This window comes from Macaca mulatta, chromosome 12 (assembly GCF_049350105.2).
Source record: "Macaca mulatta isolate MMU2019108-1 chromosome 12, T2T-MMU8v2.0, whole genome shotgun sequence".
In the NCBI taxonomy this organism is placed as follows: Eukaryota; Metazoa; Chordata; class Mammalia; order Primates; family Cercopithecidae; genus Macaca; species Macaca mulatta.
Window position 1 is genome coordinate 120,800,802 of NC_133417.1, and position 20,660 is coordinate 120,821,461.

A 20,660-nucleotide genomic window follows, 5' to 3' on the forward strand; every position below is an offset into this window, starting at 1 on the left:
CCCAGCTACTCAGAAGGTTGAGGGAGGAGAATCGCTTGAACCTGGGAGGCAGAGGTTGCAGTGAGCCAAGATGGCACCACTGTACTCCAATCTGGGTGACAGAGTGAAATTTTGTTCCAAAAAAAAAAAAAAAAAAAAGGGCCTACAATTATGTACAGTCCATAATACTTGATAATGATAATAAATAATGATATTACCGGTTTATAGATTTACTAGAGTATACTATACTTATTATTATTATTTTAAAGTGTACCCCTTCTGGTTATACATGTATTTTTAAAGTTAACTGTAAAACAGCCTCAGACAGGTTCTTCCAGAAGAAGGCATTTTTGTCATAGAAGATGACAGTTCTGGCCAGGTGCAGTGGCTCACACCTATAATCCCAGCACTTTGGGAGGCGAGGTGGGTGGATAACCTGAGGTCAGGCGTTCAAGACCAGCCTGGCCGACATGGTGAAATCTTGTCTCTACTAAAAATACAAAAAATAAAAAATAAAATAAAATAACCAGGCATGGTGGCTGGTGTCTGTAAACCCAGCTATTCGGGAGGCTGAGGCAGGAGAATCGCCTGAAGCTGGGAGGCGGCAGAGGTTGCAGTGAGGCAAGATTGTGCCATTGCACTCCAGCCTCAGCAACAGGAGCGAAACTCTATCAAAAAAAAAAAAAAAAAAAAAAGAAAAAAGAGGAAAATAGATGACAGTTCCATGCATGTTATTGCCCCTGAAGACCTTCTGGTAAGACAAAATGTGGAGGGGGAATACAGTGATTTTGATAATCCTGATCCTGTGTAGGCCTAGACTAATGTGTGTGTTTGTGCCTTAGTTTTTAATATAAAAGTTTTAAAAAGTAAAAATGAAAGCTTTTTTAAATAGAAAAAGCTTGTAGAGACCAGACATGGTGGCTCATGCTTATAATCTCAACACCTGGGGAGGCCAAGGCCGGAGGATCACCTGAGGCCAGAAGTTCATGACCAGCCAGGGCAACACAAGACTCCACCTCTACAAAAAATTTTAAAACTTAGCTGGGCATGGTGGTGGACACCTGTAGTCCCAGCTTCTTAGGAGCTGAGGAGAGAGGATCACTTGGGCTCAGGGTTACAGTGAGCTATGATCATGCCACCACACTCTAGCCTGGACAACAAAGCAAGACCCTATCTCTAAAAAGATTTTTAAATTAACAATTAAAAAGAGGAAAAAGCGGCCAGGTGTGGTGGCTCACGCCTGTAATCCCAGAACTTTGGGAGGCCAAGGTGGGCGGATCAGGAGGTCAAGAGATCGAGATCATCCTGGCTAACAGGTGAAACCCCTGTTAGTCTCTACTAAAAAGACAAAAATTAGTCGGGCGTGGTGGCAGATGCCTGTAGTCCCAGCTACTCAAGAGGCTGAGGCAGGAGAATCACTTGAACTCGGGAGGCAGAGGTTGCAGTGAGCCAAAATCGTGCCACTGCACTCCAGTCTGGGCGACAGAGCGAGACTCTGTCTCAAAAAAATAAATAAATAAAATAAAATAAAATAAAAAATAAAAAGAGGGAAAAGCATATAGAATAAGGATATAAACAAAGAAAATATTTTTGTACAGCTGTACAATGTGTTTGTGTTTTCAGCTAAATGTTATCACAAATGACTCAAAAAGTTAAAAAAAATCTAAAAAGTTTATAAAGTAAAAAAGTTGTAGTAAGCTAAGGTTAATTTATTACTGAAGAGAGAAAAATATTTTTAATAAATTTACTGTAGCCTAAGTGTACAGTATTCATAAAGTCTACAGTAGTGTACAGTAATGTCCTAGGCCTTCACATTCACTCACCACCCACTCACTGACTCACCCAGAGCAACTTCCAGTTTTGGAATCTCCATTCATGATACGTGCCTTACATGGGTATAACATATTTTATGTTTTATTCCATATTTATACTGTACCTTTTCTATGTTTAGATATGTTAGATATACAAATTATGTTGCAATTGCCTATAGCATTCAGCACAGTAATATTCTTTGCAAGTTTGTAACCTAAGAGCAATGGGTTTGTAGTCTAGGAGCAATAGGCTATACCATATAACCTAGGTGTGTAGTAGGCTGTACAATCTAGGTTTATGTAAGTACACTCTATGATGTTTGCACAAGGACAAAATTACCTAACAATGCATTTCTCACGACATATGATCATTGTTAAATGATGCATGGACTATATTATATTTAAATTGTATAAAATCTCAACTTTCTCTTTTGACATGAATATAGCTTTTACTGCATTTTCTTTGTTCTTCTGTTTTGTGCATCCACTTGTGTACTCAATTCCTCAGAAGGTATCCCCATTTTTGGGAAACATATGACTGTGTATATATGTGTATGACATACACGTACACACACATACACATATATACACTATACATACATATGCAAACGCATGCATTTATATACATGCACAGTTGGCCCTCTGTATTTGTGGTTTTGTTTCCAATGATTCAACTAACTGCAGATTGAAAATATAGTCCATAGTTGCCTGAATCTCAGAACGCAGAACCTTTGGATATGGAGGGCTAAGAGACTTGAGCATCTGCAATTTTGGTATCTAAATGGGATCTTGGAACCAATCCTCTGTGGATAGCAAGAGATGACTATAGACAGGTGGATAGATTAATTATAGAGTTTCTGAAGATGCTTTCTTCAAAATTTTATTTTTTGTTGGACAATTATATATCTAAATGTTTTTGGTGTGAAAAGTAGTCCCACTCTATATATTTCATTTTCTCATTCTTTTGATATATATATATGATGCATGGACTATATTATATTTAAATTGCATAAAAATCTCAGCTTTCTCTTTTAACATGAATATAGCTTTTACTGCATTTTCTTTGTTCTTCTGTTTTGTGCATCCACTCATGTACTCAATTCCTCAGAACATACCCCCATTTTTAAGAAACAGTGACTGTGTACATATGTCTATCACACACACATACACACACATATGTGTTTCTATATATAAATCAAGAAGAATTATTTTAATTCATAAAGTTACGAAACAGGTAATATAAAAGGCTGTTATTAGAAATTACTATGGGGGCAAAATTTTTATTCTAAATAAGATTATAGAATAGCCAGAACATTATTTTCATCTCTAATAACTCCATCATTCCACCATAGTTACCTGGTAACTTTTTAAGAATCCAGGAGTGAGGTACTAGGGCCAAGGAAAAACTCCCCCTTTACCCTCTGAAGGTTTGCTGGAAAATCAACTGATTAAGGCAGATTGATAGGAGAAAAGACATGTACATATATTAATGTGCATGGGGAGAACCACAAAGTGATTATCCCAGTCCCTCATTGGGGTACAGAAGCTTATATATCATCTTGAGGTTACAGAAATATTGAGGGCTCAGAGCATGGCCAAAATCAGGTTATCATGTTACAGTGGCAAGACAGGTTATCGGAGGGAGAGAAGAGGAGGCCTGGCTAGCAAAGTAGTCTTGTTATGAGCGGTCTCCAAAAAGCTCGTGAAAAATGTGTATTATGAAAACACTTTAGATGGGTTTTAATCTTTTTTGCGCCAAAGGAAACTCATGCTAACTTGTTATAACATGTCTGACTGAACAGGCTCTAGTTTGAGGCACTAAGAAAAATAAAGAATCAGTTTGAAAGGAGCCTTTATTAGAGCAACATGAATTCTGCTGAAATTGAAGAAAGAACAAACAACAAATTCATGGTGATGCTTTGGTGGAAGAATGGTGAAATCATTGATTCTGTACGACAAGTTTATAGAGATAATGCCCCTAAGAAATCAACAGTTTACAAATGGATAACTCATTTTAAAAAGGGATGAGATGATGTTGAAGATGAAGCCAAAAGCAGACGATCAACATCAATTTGCAAGGAAAAAATTAATCTTGTTTGTGCCCTAAGTGAAGAAAATTAATGTTGTTTGTGCTCTAAGTTTGTGTTGTGTTAACACAACACAAACAATAGCTAACACCACAGGCATCTCAATTGATCCTGCTTACACAATTCTGACTTAAAAATTAGAGTTCAGCAAACTTTCCTCTCAGTGGGTGCCAAAATCATTACACCCAGATTAACTGTAGACAAGAGCAGAGATTTCGATGGAAATATATTTATATTTTTGAGACTGAGTCTTGCTTTGTTGCCCAGGCTGGAGTGCAGTGGTGTGATCTTGGCTCATTGCGGCCTCTGCCTCTGCAGTTCGAGGGATTCTCCTGCCTGTCTCCCGAGTAGCTGGTACTACAGGTGTGCGACACCATGCCAGGTTAACTTCTGTAATTTTAGTAGAGACGGGGTTTCACCATGTTGGCCAGGCTGGTCTCGAGCTCCTGACCTCAAGTGATCCACCCACCTCAGGCTCCCAAAGTGCTAGGATTACAGGCGTGAGTCACCACACCCAGCCTTCAGTGGAAATCTTAAACAAGTGGGATCAAGAACCTGAAGCATTTCTTCGAAGAATTGTAACAGCAGATGGAAATGGCTTTACCAGGACCATCTAGAAGACAAAGCAGAAGCAAAGCAATGGCTACTAAAGTAGAAGTGGCCCAGTCAAAGCACGACTGGACTGGTCAAGGGCAAAGGCCATGGCAATGGTCTTTTGGGATGCTCAAGGCAGTTTGTTTGTTGACATTCTGGAGAGCCAAATAACAATAACATCTGCTTATTATGAGAGTGTTTGAGAAAATAAGGCAAAGCATTAGCAGAAAAATGCCTCGGAAAGCTTCACCAGAGAGTCCTTCTCCACAACGATGCTCCTGCTTATTCCTCTCATCAAACAAGTGCATTTTTATGAGAGTTTTGATCAGAAATTATTAGGCATCCACCTTACAGTCCCAGTTTGGCTACTTCTGAGATCTTTTTGTTTCCTTATCTTTAAAAAACCTGCAAACGGTGTCAATTTTTCTTCAGTTAATAACATAAAAAGAACTCCATTGACATGGTTAAATTCGCAGAATCTTCAGTTCTTTAGGAATGGGCTAAATGGCTGGTATCATTGCTTGCAAGTGTCTTAACCTTGATGCAGCTTATGTTGAGTAAGAAAGTTTACACTTTTAATTTTTATCTTTGAAGTCCATTTTTCCAAGAACTTTTTGAAGTCTCTTCATATGTAGATGAAACCTCACAGGCAGCAGCCTTTAGAGAGACTAGATGGTAAATGCTTTTTTCAGACCTTTAAAGGTGTCAAACTCTGTTAATCTTTCCTAGATCTGGACAAGGGAAGCCCTCAGAGATAGCCTGGCTGCATCAATACAGATTCTCTACAGATGCAAACCAACCCCTCTGCCCTCCCTCCACACCCCTACAAAAGACAGCTTTGCAGGGCTACTTCTGTTTGCAGGCGCTCTGAAGAGCCATCTCGAAATATGTAAAGAAGTATATTTTGGGGTGAAATATTTGTATTTCCTTCAAGGTCTTGAGCGTTGCCCTCTGTGTTGTGGCCCTATCACTAGTCACAGGGATCTAAAACTAATTGAATTGTTGAAGAACCTACACTTTTAGACATAAGGTCCAGATTTGGTGTAGTTAACTCTGACATTCCCTCTAATAAGATACGAAAGGAAAACACAGCCTTGAGTATCCCCTGCCTCTTCTATCCTTTGGCTTAGCTAGAATACACTGTTCAGTTCTGAGTGTGAAGGCATCAAGGCAATACTAACAAATTAGAGAACATTCAAGGGATGGCAAAAGAGACTGTGAAATAGGAAGCATGTCAGATGAGGAATGTTTGAATAACATTTGGAGAAGCAAAGACTAAAGATGTGATAAACACATTCAGATATTAGAGTAGCTATCATATTTTATAGAAGTATACATAAATTTTTGCTTTCTGATTTCAGTCATCAATACTATTAACAATGGATATGTATATTTTTACTCAGACCAGTGAAAAGCATTCTACCAACTACAACTGTATGGCCAAGAAAGGGCTGCCTTGTGAGGGATGAGCACGATTTCTGACCCCTCTGAAGGAAAAATCATGTGTTCACCTATTGGGATACTATAAAAGAGATAAAAGAGATGACAGGGCAAGACCCCTCTCAAATATAAATGTCTGTAATTCTCTCTATCCATTATTGCCATAAAGCTATGGGGATTTGGCTCTAAACATAGGTTTTCTTCCCAATAACCCAAGGGACCTAATGACACCATTACACTCTGCTCTACCCTGGGATATTCAGCTGGGTATCCCTTTACTCAGTCAGCCACAGCCCATATTATATATGGCTTCTCTCCACAATGGTACCAAAGCTTATTTATCTTTCCCCAGCCCTGTTTTTAAAATTAAAACATCTGGTCTTTGGTTTTGCATTACTTTCATTGGAGAAGTCCATTCCTCTTTATTTAAAAATTGAGCAGCCTGTATTTGGGTTCACCTTTAGTGAAACTTGCCCCCTTTGCTCTTTCCATTCATAAGGTTCTTTCCCATGACCACTCGTTGGAAGCCTGGTGGTCAGTTACAAACACTAGTTTTGCCCAAGTCATGTTGCTAAATTCTCCACCCCAGCTCTTACGTCAATAGCACAGCTGGAAGGACATAGGTCTCTGAGAGGATCTATCTCCTGGTGGATGGACAGAAGTTGAGTACACTAAATATGAGCTTCTTCCTAAAATATGTTACTGGAAGAGAGCAAAAATGCCACCGTAGAACATCTATTTTTAGATTATATCCCAATTAGTCTAGACCAACAATGCCAAATCTAGTAGTACTACTTAACTCAAAACACTAATGTTCAAATATGACCAATCTCATGCATATCTTGACTATGAACAGAGTATAAAAACTACATCTCTTCTTTCTGATCCTTGGATTTCTTTTAATCTACAAGGAAACCTCTGATCTTAGAGTTCAAGTGGTGGCCTACACACACACACACACACACACACACACACACACACACAAATACTTCTGACAATTCAGTAACAGCATGCCTTTTTTGGTAATTGTTGTAAAATTTGAGATGTCAGCTTTGTATATTGATAAATTATAAAATAACTTTTCTAGTCTTTTCCTTCTTAAACATTCTTCTCTCTTAAACATGCTACACAAAATGCCAGTTACAGGTAAACAGCCAGAAAGAGGAAACTTTTACTATTTTTTTCAGTGCTGTCGTCATGAAAATATAATGAAATGTGTTGTATTTCTGATGGAGGAATCAAAGCCACATATCGGTACATGTGGTTCAAATGATTCAACTGAAAGGGGAATGCTAGTTTGCCACCTTTCTCCCTTCTTCCACTAAAAAAGCATTGAGTAAGAAACATTTTCACGTCTTGCAGCTGGTGGAAGAAGGCAAGTTGGCACATCCCAGGCAATTAATTTCTAAGGGCAGGTGAAAGTTTAGATAAAAGACCCAAATGACTTCTTCCTTCATTCTGAAAATAGTTCTCAGAAATATTTATAATTCACAAGACATGAGCCAGAGAGGAGATAATAACTTTGAAATATGGGAGTGTAAATATGCATCATCAGTGTAATGGTTCCCCTAAAAGCGGAAAACAATTTTTTTTTTTTTTGAGACAGAGTCTCGCTCTGTCGCCCAGGCTGGAGTGCAGTGGCCCAATCTCAGCTCACTGTAAGCTCCACCTCCCAGGTTCACGCCATTCTCCTGCCTCAGCCTCCCCAGTAGCTGGGGCTACAGGCGCCCACCACCACACCCGGCTAATTTTTTGTATTTTTAGTAGAGACAGGGTTTCACCATGTTAGCCAGGATGGTCTTGATCTCCTGACCTTGTGATCTGCCTGCCTTGGCCTCCCAAAGAATAATTTTTAAAAGTCTTGGGGAAATCAGCAGAGGGAGGTGCAAAGGAGACTTGAATTCTGATCCTGCCTAGCTCTGTGAGGTGGAACAGGGGACTGAACCCCACTGAGCCTGTTTCTTCACCTGTAAAACAGACATTCTAAATGTCACAGCATAGAATTATTGAGAATATTTAATAAATTAACATCTATAAAGTGATTGGCTTAATATTTAGACTCCCTACCTTTAGCAAACAGAAATAGCTCTTTGATTAAAAAATTAAATAAATTGGAATTTAATATCTTATTTTTAAACTTTTTTACGATTGAATGTATCTTTTTAAAGATGCATTGTGTGTTTGTGATTCAAAACGAAGATATTATTGGATGGTGTTTTTGTGTGTAAGTATTTACAGATATACACATATGATCATACACACACATAATTTTCATTAATAAATAGGAAAATAGTACCACTCAATAACTACTGAAGGTCTACCCAGGAATGACTTAATATTCCCTAGTGATCACATCACACACTTGATGAGTTTGGACTGTGAAGTGCAAAAGTTTATACCATAATATCTTCAGCCTCACTGAAAACACAGATCGCTTACATCCTGCTTAGTGTGGTAGACGCTCTTTTCGGGCAGCTCACTCAAAAAGGAGGCCATTGGCACTTCTGCAGGGTAGCAATGAGGAAGCTGCCTTTTGCTGACAGGGATCACTGCTGGGTGAGTTTTGATTTTTTTTTTTTTTTTTTTTTTTTGAGACGGAGTCTCGCTCTGTCGCCCAGGCTGGAGTGCAGTGGCGCGATCTCGGCTCACTGCAAGCTCCGCCTCCTGGGTTTACGCCATTCTCCTGCCTCAGCCTCCTGAGTAGCTGGGACTACAGGCGCCCGCCACCGCGCCCGGCTAATTTTTTGTATTTTTAGTAGAGACGGGGTTTCACCATGTTAGCCAGGATGGTCTCGATCTCCTGACCTTGTGATCCGCCCGCCTCGGCCTCCCAAAGTGCTGGGATTACAGGCGTGAGCCACCGCGCCCGGCCTGAGTTTTGATTTTAAGTAATGCCAAACTTAGGCCATATACTCTAAAAAGCTATAACTAGTTATAGCTTTGTAGAAAATATGTTGGAATCAAACAGAGCTGGTTTAGGAGCCTTGAGGTATTACTAGTTACTCAGTCTTGAGGATACTGCTTAATTTATCTGAACTTCCATTCCCTACTTGTGATGGTTAATTTTACTTGTCAGCTTGACTGGGTTAAGGGATATCCAGAGAGCTGGTAAAGCATCATTTCTGGGTGTATCTGTGAGGGTGTTTCTGGGAGAGATTGGCATTTGAGTCAGTGGATTGGGTAAGAAAGACCTGCCCTCACCCAGTGTGAATAAGTACCATTCAATTCGTTGAGGGCTCAGATAAAACAAAAAGGCAGAGAAAAGGTGAATTCTCTCTTTCTTCTGAAACTGGAACACCCATCTTCTTTTGCCCTTGGACATCAGGACTCCAGGTTCTCTGACCTTTGGACTCTGGAACAGCAGTTCACCCAGATTGTCAGGTCTTTGGCCCCAGACTAAGAGTTATAACATCAGCTCCCCTGGGTCTTAGGTCTTCTGGCTTAGACCGAGCTCTGCTACTGGCTCTCCTGGTTCGCCAGTGTGCAGATGGCCTGTCATGGGACTTCTCAGTCTCCATAATTACATGAGCCAATTTCCATAATAAATCCCTTCTAGTCTATCATTTATCTATCTATCTATCTATCTATCTATCTATCTATCTATTATCTATCTATCTATATCTATCTATCTATCGTCTCCTATTCTCTTTCTCTGGAGAACACTGACTAATATACCAATCTATCAATAAGTGCCAGACTACTTGCCAAAAATAAAAATAGTGTTTCATCTTGTAACACTTCTCTCTTTGCTATTTTTACTAAAACTGAACAGGTCTTCTTTAGACTCCTTAAATATACTGAGCTCTTTTCCACCTCAGGACATTTGCAAAGCTTCACCATCAAGCTGGGAAGGCTCTTCCCCTCTCACCCATGGGCTTCATGAGGAGTTCCTTATCTTTTGGATCAACTTAACCGTTATCTTTTGAGAGGGGACCTTACTAACCTCCCCTATTATTTTCTGTCTTATAACACTTGCCACAGTTTATAATAGTTTCCTTTGGTTTAATTGCAATTTGCATATCCATCTTACAGAAACGTGGGTTCTTTGAGGGGCTCTAGCTGTCTTGCTCATCACCATATTCTGAGTGTTTAGACAGTGCCTGTCTAGTATTAATAGAAAGTGTTGAATGGATAAATTGGCATTCACAAGGTTGTTGTACAGCTTAAACAAGATTATTTATGACATATTCTAAGTTCTTGATAAAGAAAGTCTTTTTAAACATTATTTTTAGGGGGAGAATTGGTATAAGGTACATCTAGCTCAATATGCTAAAATAGCTGTATTCGGGTTGCAAAACCAAAGTATAGTAGGTCCACCACCTACATAGAGGCAGAGTTATTTCTGACTCACTAATGGGCCAGCTAACAGAGAAAAATCCCCTCAAACAGACAAGGTGTTGCCCATTTGAAGATATTTCCAGATGTAGAAGCAGTAGCAGCCCATTTTCAAAGCTTTCATTTCCTAAAGAACAGTCAGGACAAGGGGATAAAATGAGCTTGTACTCAAAGGTAACATTTTCTTCACCCAACTCTGGGGATGGCAAAGTCGTAATTACAAATCTTGCTGTGCACCCCTTACAGAGGTTTGAGATTGGTGGGCTGTTCATCCCCCTTTTTATTAATGCCCAAAAAAGCTGTTTGAATGGGGCTAGTCTGTATTTTTAAATTCAAACTACCATAATTTAACACCCATTGGAAAAATGTAGTTAAGCAATTAAGGGATATTTCTACTGTATTTTTCCAGTTGATGACTCAAATCCAGGTCTCTTTAAATAAATCCAAGCAGACTATGAGAGGAAGGAAGGTTCTACAGATGCCTCCTTAAAATCGGAAATATTCCAATAAAAACCAATGATCTAACTACAAACTACTGCCAATTCTGTGTCACTGAGTCATCTTCCATTGGGAAGTGTTTGGATTTCATTAAGCTTTTAAGAACCGCAGGCTGATTTATTATTTTCATTTTTATTTTCTTAGTGGGTTGTCATGAAACTTCACTTCATTAATATGAAGAATAAAGAACTAAATAAGCTATAATTTCCTGGAAGAGTACAGTAATGATGATAATAATAATTACTGAAGGCTCTCATATTTATTTATATCAACTGAATTCCAAGATGGTACCAAAATTATCCTGCAGAATATTTAATCACTTTCTTTTCTTCCTACTTCAACTTCTGATGTCTGCTCTCATTCTGATTTCTTGCAGCATTTTTTTTTCCTGTTATACTCAACCCACATCCAACATCTAGGCTCAAGCTCCCTTCTAACACTGTTCAAATCATTACTTTCTTTTCCATTTTCTGGACGGGATTTTTCTGATCACTTTCTTATTGTGCAATTTGTAAGGATACCATTATAAAAATCACAAGTAAATTCTGAGAGTGGATTAGATAAAAGTACATGGAGAAAATAAAGTTACTTATTTCAGGATGATGATCAAAGTGGAAAGTTTTAAGTACTACTTGAGTTTTTATGTTTTTTCTAATTAGGAAAGTCATTTTCTCTTAAATGTCTTCAACTAATTTGTGCTACTGGTTCTCTAAATGGCCATGTGCCAATATCAGTACATACCTACTTTCTCAGTGATAAAAGATGCTAACTTAAATTTTTACGCAATTTTGAGAAAATCCTCTGTAAAGTCCCTTTACCCAATAAATAAAGACCTCCAAAGGAAGTTGGCTGTGCCCCTTAGTCTAAACAGCCTAATTACAACCTCATGTCTTGGGAGTTGAAAAACTTATATTATGTTTTGTTCTTTTGGTTTTTGGTGTGCAACAGTATTACACATACTACAAAGATTACTACAGAGAATATGGAACGCATCAATGAATGGAGCTTTCAGTCCTTCATCAGCGAGGGCAACATGATTCAGATGAATATTTAAGCTACTATCTTTCAAATGTTTTTAAAAGCATGACTCAAAGGAAGAAATACATGTAAAATGTGAGTGTGCTTGTTGAGTTCAAGGTAAAACAAGGGGTCAGTGTGGTTGAAACAGCAGGAGGGAAAATGGTAGGTGGTGAAGTCAGAGGCATGAGGAGCCCAGGTCATGGAGGGTCTTGTAGACCATCATAAGGTTTTTAGCTACTATTGCAGGTGTGGAATGGGCAGCTTCTGCAGGGTTTTTAGCTGAAGAGTCACACAGTATGACACGGTTTCAACAGGATCATCCTGGCTGCTATGTCCTGAGCAAACTGTAGGGGACTATGTAGTATGGAAGCCAGTAGAGCAGTTAGGAGGCTGCTGTAATTTCTCACACAGGTGAGAAATGACGGTGGTGGGGCCAGGACAATAGTGGTGAAAGAGATTTTTTTTAAAAAAAGTCAGTTTCATGATATATTGAGAAAGTAGAGATGGTTTGAGAGATTGGATGTGTGATATCAGAGAGGCGTAGAAGTTAAGGGTGTCTCCCAAGTTTGACCTGAGCCACTTGAAAGATGGAGCACTATTTACTAGGACTAGGAAGATAAGGGAGAGGCACATTTAGAAGAAGAAAAGAGTTTAAGTTTGAGCTGCCTATCAGATATCCAAGTAAACATGTCTGGCTGGAGGTCAGAAATGCTAGTCTCAGTTTCATGAGACAGGACCTGGCTTGTTGGGAGTTGTCAAAGTACATCAAAATTTAAAGAATCAGGACTAGAAACTTCCAATCACCAAAGGAGTCACTGTTCACCAGAAGTTCTATCTCAGTTCTCTGAGTTCTCCTAAAACAATCCTAAGACAAGGTATTGAATGACTTTAATTTAACTGAGTGGTGGGAAACACAGGTGAGGAAGAGGGAAAGTAAAACAAGGAAAGGAAGCAAACCAATAAAAGGAATACAGGGGGCATTGATAAACCGGTTACTACTTAGAGAAACTCGAGTTCAGTTCCACTGGGGACCCTCTAAGGAACTGTGTAGAGCACCCTGGAGAACTGTCCTGCCAAGAGATAAGAACTCTCAGTGTTTATCCACTTATTCCTAAATTCAACAGTTGAAGGATGGTCCTGAGGGTCTTAAGTCCCTGCTACTTTGAGGCTCCAAAGGAGCTGGAGGAAACTTTTAGGCAGAGAAGCAGAGAAGTGGATCTGGGGACATGGGGCAGGGTATCAAAGGATCTGGCTCAAAGCCTGAAGACTAAGCCTTGTTCTGTTTGGAGGTTCAGAACAGGAGGAGAATTCATCAAAGGACACTAAGAAGGAAAGGCGGTTGCAGTAGGAGGAACAAACACTAGAAGAGTGTGGTGGATGGAAGTCAAGAAAAGTAATTCCACAAGGGAATGGCAGCAATACCTCATCATTGGCTTTTGCATCAGAGAATTTGAGAACTGTTTCATTGAGTGGGCCAGGATGATGGTCCAACAGAAGTGGGTTGAAGAGGGAAAGAGAAGTTGCAATAGCTGGTGTCGACAACTTACTGGAGGTGGTTGCTGTAAAGAGAAGTGGAGAATACGGAAGGAGGCTAGAGGGGTGGAAGGATGTTCTTACTGTGAAATTCATACTAGGGTGGAAAGAAAAATTGAGGTCAGATTGATGTGTTCAAGAGTTCTGACATAATTTCAAGGGCATGTACCCATTGGCTTGACTGTGCCATAATAAATAAATCTACCTCTAGGGTCTATGGCTTAAAGGCCTTGCATGCATCCCACTAATTGCCTTGTCTTCCTCTAAACCTGGACCTTCCCCTCCCTAAACCTAGATAATTAATAGGATCAAAATCACATTTAATAGCACTATTAAAAATTTCATTTTCAAAAAAATGTCATTTGGCCAGGCGTGGTAGCTCACACCTATAATCCCAGCATTTTGGAAGGCTGAGGCAGGCAGATTACTTGAGGTCAGGAGTTCATGACCAGCCTAGCCAACATGGTGAAACCCTGTGTCTACTAAAAATATAAAAATTAGCTGGGCATGGTGCTGCATTCCTGTAATCCCAGCTACATGGGAGGCTGAGGCAGTAGAATAGCATGAACCTGGGAGGTGGACCTTACAGTGAGCCAAGATCACTGCTCTCCAGCCTGGGTGACAGAGCAAGACTCCATCTCTAAGCAAATAAATAAATAAAGTCATCTTAACATGTAGTAACTCAAGAGTTTGAATAACAATGGTTGTACTTATAAATTGACTTAGCAAGTATTTTTCAGGATATAGTAAAATAACATAAGACCTTTCATATAGACTTTAAAAGTAAAACCACTGTGGGGTGTGCACATGTGCTTATATGTATGTGTGAAATGACTATTCCAAATACAGTTAAATAAATCCTAAATAAATATTTCCTCGATGTTTTTTTTTCTGCTGCTATGATTTTATCTCTATTAATCAGTTTTACCAGTTAACCATCTCTGATCACTCTGAAGTGGGTTACAAATAATTTGACACATCAGAAAGAAACTGCTTACAAGCCCTTGATGTTAAGATATATTGATGGTATGGGTACTTACCTTGTATGAAAAATGGAAAGTAGTGATATTACAGTCTAGAAGATTGTAAGAAAAATTGTTATGAGGTTGTGCAAAACATAAAAGGAGAAGCGTTGCTCAGAAGCAAAGCAAAGCCAAGGAACTCTTCATTCAAAACCTACATTTCATGTAGCTTTCCTTTAAAATGGCAATTCTTTTTTATACTGTTTTTAAATGAGGAACTTTTATAATGAGACTTAGAAGTGCCTAGGTTTTTATGAGACAATGGTTATGTCCTACTTTCAAATGCCATTCATAAAGATTTTCATATATATGTAGAGAGAATGTTCAACACTAAGCATATGTCTAACATGAATCTAATAAGATGGTTCAAGTTCACCTTGCAATATAAAGGGCCATGAAAAATGAGTTAATTCACTCTTCAGTTAGAAATCTAATGGAACTAGTTAAGTAGAAAAGATATAACACCAGAATTGAAGCTGTGGTTATATCACAAATGAATGCCTTCCAGCATAATGGTTACATTAAAAATTAAACATCAGCCAGTATCCAGATGTTAGACATTAATATCGGGGTGTGTGTGTGTGTGTGTGTGTGTGTGTGTTGCGCATGCATGCATGCAAAAGTGTCCATGTAAAGCTACTTAAAATGCTAGATAATAAGTAATAGGTGTGATGGTTAATATTTAGTGTTAACTTGAGTGGATTGAGGGATACAAAATATTGATCCTGGTTGTGTCTGTGAGGGTGTTGCCAAAAGAGATTAACATTTGAGTCAGTGGGCTGGGGAAGGCAGATCCACCCTTAATCTAATGGGCACAATCTCATCAGCTGCCAGCAAATATAAAGCAGGCAGAAAAACATGAAAAGGAGAGACAAGCTTAGCCTCCCAGGCTACATCTTTCCCCCATGCTGAATGCTTCCTGCCCTCAAACAACGAACTCCAGGTTCTTCAGTTTTGGGACTCAGACTGGCTCTCCTTGCTCCTCAGCTTATAGACAGCCTATTGTGGGACCTTGTGATCGTGTAAGTTAATACTTAATAAACTCCCATATATATATGTATGTGTGTGTGTGTGTGTACATATGTATGAATAGGAGTTTATATATGTTATATATGGGAGTTATATAACACACACACACACACATCCTATTCGTTCTGTCCCTCTAAGAGAACCCTAATAAAATAGGCAAGTTCAGAAAGCAAATCACTGCAAAGTTACACAAAATGGTGTATTAATTTAAAATCCAGCTCTATTTTCTGTTTTCCCTTCAAATATGTTGGGAGTACTGAAGGTAACTTTTCCCTTTGCAGGGAATAAACAGTCTCCCGTTAAAAGTCTGCTTTACATTTCCCATCTTGTCTAGCTGTGGCTGGCCCAAGGACCAAGCAGGTAACATACACACACAAGGGCAGCAGGCAGGCGTGCTCATGCAGACATTGCATACATGGTGGAGAGAGGTAGAGCTCCTTGACTGTACCCATTTTAATCAGGCAATTACTACTCAGCTCCAGGTGATTTTTTTCTGAGAGAGAGGATGTAAGACATTTTCCTATCTTTAAAGAGAAATTTTGGCTCATTTTTTAAAGACATATTTCAGTCCAAACAAACCATATGTAGAGCAGATTTTACCCACAGGCAGCCAGTTTGCAAGCTCTGCTCTTTGCAGACAATACAAAGGCAGCAGAGTAAGCTTTGAGCCAGATTCTACATTCCTTATGAACTGCCATAGAACTTTAGTACAGAAAACTTTTTTTTTTTTGTCAGCAGGGTTACGAGAAAGGAATTTGAAGTTTATTAAATATTATACTTGCAAAGGCCTAGGGAGGAACACAGGAGAATCTTCTGGAGTGCTGGAAATGTTCTAGATCTTGATGATCTGGGTCATGACACAAGTGTATCTATACATAAAAAGTCTTTGAGCTGAAGACTTAAGATTTGTGTGCTTCACACACTTGATGTCACACACTCAAAATACATGCACATATATAAACATATATGTTCAAGGAACATATGAATATATATACACACACATATATATCTTCAAATATATATATAGATATTTTAACAAACTACCAACTTTAAAACTTTAACCAAGTGGCAACTTCAGTGTAGGGATAGATAAGACAATGACTTATTCTTTGGGGTGCACAGCTGAGTCAGAACTAATCTAAGCCATGCCTGTGTCATATACAGTGGAAATAAAAACAAACGGTGAAAACTAGTGCTATGTAGTTGTCTCTAGTATATTCCCAGGCCATTCGCTGCTAGTCTACTCCTCCTTCAATCAAAGTGGAGGTTCACTTACTCAAGCTTCATTAACTTATGCTCATGAGTCATGATGGGCTACAGTATGATTGAGTGAAAGATACACTTAGGAGAAATTCCTTGAATGCAGGTAAAGAAGTTGTCTGACCCTCACACATGTCTACAAGAACTGGAGAAGAGGAGCAGATTTGAGGGTGGTGAGATTTCTAGGCCTGAGTATCCTTGTGAAGCATGCTGCTGTGGATGCTTCAGCCTCATCTGGCTGAGGTTCCCTTCTGGTACATCAAGAAGCTTCTTTGTCATCCTTTTTCAGGGTGGAGGTGGGGTAGGGAGTGGATGGATGCTGTGATCATGTGCCTGTCCGCTCTAGGTGCAAGCAGTTGGAAATCAATCCTAGCACATTCCCAAGTAGCTGGGGTCTATAGTTGCAATTTGAATTCAGCCAACATTCATGGGCCTCTGTAGGTCATACAAAATGAGTGAGCTGTAATCTTTGCTGTATTCATTTTCTAGGGCTGCCATAACAAACTACCACAAACTGGGTGGCTTAGAACAACAGAAATATATTGTGTAACAGTTCTGGGGACCAGAAGTCCAAAATCCAGGTGTTGACATGGCCATGCTGCCTCTGAAGGCACTAGGGAAGAATTTGTTCCAGACCCCTCTCCTAGCTTCTGGTAGTCCCTTGGCTTGTGGCAGCATAACACCAAGCTTCATGCAGCATTCTCCCTGTGTACCTGCATATGTTCAGACTCCCCTCCTTTATTTTTTAAGGACACCAATCATATTAGATTTAGGGCCCACCCTATTCCAGTATGACCTCATCTTAACTCAACTAATTATATCTGCAATGAGTCTATTTCCACTTTTTTTTTTTTTTGAGATGGAGTCTCACTCTGTCATCTGGGCTGGAGTGCAATGGTGTGATCTTAGCTCATTGCAACCTCTACTTCCTGGGTTCAAGCGATTCTCCTGCCTCAGCCTTCTGAGTAGCTGGGATTACAGGTGCACGCCACCAGGCCTGGCTAATATTTTTTGTATTTTTAGTAGAGACGGGGTTATACCATGTTGGCCAGGCTGGTCTCGAACTCCTGACCTCAAGTGATTTACCCATCTCAGCCTCCCAAAGTGCTCTGGGGTTGCAGGCGTGAGCCATGACACCCAGCCTGCAAAGACCCTATTTCCAAATAAGGTCATATTCTGAGGTACTAGAGGTTAGGACTTCAACATATGAATTTTGGAGGAATATAACTCCCCCATAACACTTGCCCTCCAAGGGTTTATAATCAAGTTAGAGAGAGAGGCGTATATGTCACTAGTCTGTTAAAAATTACTAGTTACTTTGATGAATTCATACTAAAATTCCCTTTCATAGCATGGATTTTTCTAATGTTATCTACCTACCAACTGTTTGTTAGTTGTACTTTTGTCAGTGTGGTAATAAATAAATCTGGTTTATAGACACTTCAGTATTGCACTAATATTTCAACCATGACAAAAAGTTGAATAACAATACTATTGTGAAGGAATGTTATGTGCTTTTTTTTAATAAGACAAAAAAATCAAAAAGCTTAAAAATGGATTCCATTCAAGTAAGAAAGAGGGAAATAAAAGTGATACTGATGAAAACATTGAATTTCAATTTATCACAATGAAGAAGGCAAAGCATGCAGTCACTTTACTTAAACTGTGTCTACGTGACATGGTAGAGTGGGAATTCGTTGACTATCTAGTTAATCTCATCAGCTTAGACATCCATTTGGGTACTCAAGCAGTAGGCAAACAGGGCAGATGTTTGAAAAAATTATCCAGACCATTAATTAAAGTATAGGTTTCAAAGAAGGGGACATGGAAACTAGAGAGTCAGTGAAGACGGTTTTGAGACTTTTCATCTTCATTTTTCAGTTTAATAATGATTATCACAGAAATATAAACATCAGGAAAAGATTTTGATAAAGTTTAACACATAAAATAGAAAATTCCAGAAGGAATTTTCTGCAGTGGAGGATTCATATTATAGGAACATTGAAGGCAGATGCAAACCCTACATGTGCCACTGTAAACATTAGGCATATTCCTCAACTTGCTCCTATTATGGACGGCTTCCTACTAAAATGGAATTCAAGTAACACATCATTCAAGCATCCCTGCTTTATGTTCTACAGAAAAAGCTTATCTGTTGCAAATGTTCTTGCAACTTCTGCTCAAATAGTAGTGCCATTAAAAATGGCTGATGGGGGGGTGCTATCTCAGATATTTCATCCTAAACAAAAGTATCAAAGCAAAGTTGTTTTTCAAACTCTTTATTCATCCATATTGTCATTTTCTCTTACATGTGCTACTTCAAAACAAATACCAATCTGATGATGACAGTCCCTTGCTGAAAATGCTTCAGTGGCTCTCCGTGGCCCTTAATGTCAAGTACAAAGTCTGCAAGCAGAAAAATGATCTGCAAAGTCCTTCAGGATCTGACCCCAGTTCGCTTGTGTAGTCAAGGGATGGCTATTTTGTTGTTTTGCTTTTCAGTTCCTCAAATATTCAAAGCTTTCTTTTGCCTCTGAGCATTTGTTCCTACCGTTCCTTCTGCTCTGTATCTCTTCATCTTGGTCCGATTAGCCCTTACTCATATCCTTCCAGTTTCAGTCTAAATGTCATTCATTCCAGAAACCACTACTGACCACCCAAGTCTATGTCATACACCATTTTCTCTTGGCATCTGACACTTCCCTATTTTGCAGCTTTTACCACACTTTGCCATAACTGCCTGTTTACTTGTGTGTATTCTTTCAAATATGCTGATTTTTTCCTGAGGGCAGGCAGTGACTCTTTTTTCAATATTGTATTCTCAATGCCAGGTGGACAATGTTGGTACTAGACAGTGTTTGGAACAAATGAATAAATGAAGGAGAGAAGAAATGACTTCTCAGTGATACTTCTGTAAGATAAATAACTGCCAATACTTATATTACACATTTCAAATAATCTTTTCAAAAACAAGTATAACTCATTTATGGTAATGGAAATCAAAATAGTGGTTACCTTTGGAGGTACTGATGAGGAAAAGGCACAAGGGAATTTTCAGGGGAGGAGAAAATTATCCCTATTCTTACTCTGGGTGTTGGTTTCATGGGCATGTGCAGACATAAAAATTCAATGAGCTGTGTACCTACAATTTGTACCCTTTGTTGCATACGTTAACATAAAATAAGTAAAAAAGAAAGAAAGTTATAACTACCTTTATCTCACTCTAATACCAAAGATACATTTTACCATTTGTTAGCTCAAAGAAATCTGAGATATGGTTTTAAAAGCAACCTTGCAGTTCTGTTTAAGATTGCTACAATTTAATAAGATTATCTAAAACCTCAAAGCATAAGTAGAGTGGGCCCATGCAGGGCCTTTTCTTCTACCTCTATAGCCCAGAGAAATGCTAAACCAGAAAAGGGGCTGGGGTTGATCTTGTCTGAGCATCTTGTGGGAATCAGTTCCCTTTCAGGCCCTCCAATAATGTGAAATTCCCTCTATCCTGTTTTTAACCCCATAAGCACCAAGCGAACTGCACTTCCAAAGCTTGCCTGAAATGAGTTTTAGCAAACCCATGAACCCTGTTGATCAACAGTCACCCTAAACTGAACCCACTTCCAATAGTGACCAAAGAATTCTTCTGACCAATAATGGAATTCCCCCATTCTCAGACTGACTTCTTCAGGGAGACTTCCAAGGAACTGAGCAGAATTCTTGTGCAATGAAGCCATCATTCCAGCAGATTAGCATTTAGAATTGCTTCAAGAAGCTATTCCATATTTCAAGAGAAATGGAGTTAGCTTTCCTCTTATAAAATGAATTTCATGTGTGTGCTTGCTTATAGAATTCTTGAGTTATCTTTATTTATAGTTATTTTTACTCCTCATACAACTGTTAAAATGTTTTGAAAATATACTGTTTATTCATTCTGGTACTGTATTTAGGATCACTTGCAATATTTCTAAATTAATTTTATTCTAACCTGTCTTCCCCATCAAACCTATCTTTTATTTTAAGTACTTCAGCCTTAGAGTACCTAAAATCCTGTCTTT